This window comes from Caretta caretta, chromosome 4 (assembly GCF_965140235.1).
Source record: "Caretta caretta isolate rCarCar2 chromosome 4, rCarCar1.hap1, whole genome shotgun sequence".
Lineage (NCBI taxonomy): Eukaryota > Metazoa > Chordata > Testudines > Cheloniidae > Caretta > Caretta caretta.
The window spans coordinates 71020834-71022071 of record NC_134209.1 but is presented as its reverse complement, the minus strand read 5'-3'; positions in this window follow the sequence as shown (position 1 = coordinate 71022071).

The following is a 1238-nucleotide window of genomic DNA, read 5'->3' as shown; positions in this document are numbered from 1 at the left end:
GGGTTTTGTCTTTTTTTTTTTTTTTTAAATCCTGGAAACCAGCTGCAGCTGTTAACTATTTGACTTTGTCGAGCATGTATAGTTCATGAATAGGATAGTCGTACAGGTGGTTATTTTATTATATATTCACTGTGTGCAAGAGCTCTGAAGATAGTTCGTTGAGCCAGTTTTTCTGGAATACCCTTATTTGGCTCCAAGAACTAATGACAAGCTTATACATAGAGGTCATTCTGCAGGATTTTTCTTAGAGAATGAGATTTTTAGAGCAGTATTGTTTACCCCTTATTACTGTTAAATTACTCTGTCACTGAGTAATAAAACCATCAAGGAGGCAGAGCTGTATGACAGTTATGTGCTTTACTTCATGAATGTGAGCCACTGAGCATTGCCAGAGATTCTACTATTTGGTGAAACTGAGTTTAAAGTCAGTTTTTTTTTTCATTAGAAAAACTTTTACCTTGTACCTAAAATTTGGGTAGTAAGGTATGAAAGTAAAATCTGTTTGGACCCTTACAGTGAATATTTTATAGTTATATTTTAAAGTGTCATTGTCAAGATGTTCAGGACCAAATGACTTGTCTTGTTTAATTATAGTTTGTCTTTAGCAATTATCAGAATCATACATGATTCCTCTTATAAAACTTTTTTAAACCGTTATTTTGGTGCTAAAACTCTTCTGAATTAGATTTGGAGGCTGTGAATCATATCTTAATCTTAATACTTACCACTGCAGTATTGAGACATTTGTAATATTTGAAAAATAACTTAATATTCATGAAAGGTGATGACCCTAGAAAGGCAAATCTTTAATCTGTTTACAGAACATTCAAGTGATGGGCAGCAGAAGTGCAAGTAAATTTATATCATTTTGTCAGTGAGCTCAGTCCTGTTCTGAAGTAATTTCACAAAGGGGAAAAAGTATTTGCAATTGACCCTGACCTTGGCCTCAATCCTTGGTTTTCCAGGTGATACTGTTAACAAAGACAGTTGTGATGGTGATGGTACATATTGTGAATATGTACCTGTCCATTAAGAACTTTGCTATGGCCACTAGTTGTATATTAGCAACTTCTAGTTGCTGCAAACTTGGCTTTGATATTCAGAGCTGTGAACTAGTGGTGGGAGAACTGCCAGTTCCCGGAGCCCTCTGTTTCAGAGAATTTTTAAATTTGGGTCATTTGTAACGCAAGTAAGTATGTTAACGTTGTAAGAGTAGTTGAACATTATTTAATGCTTTC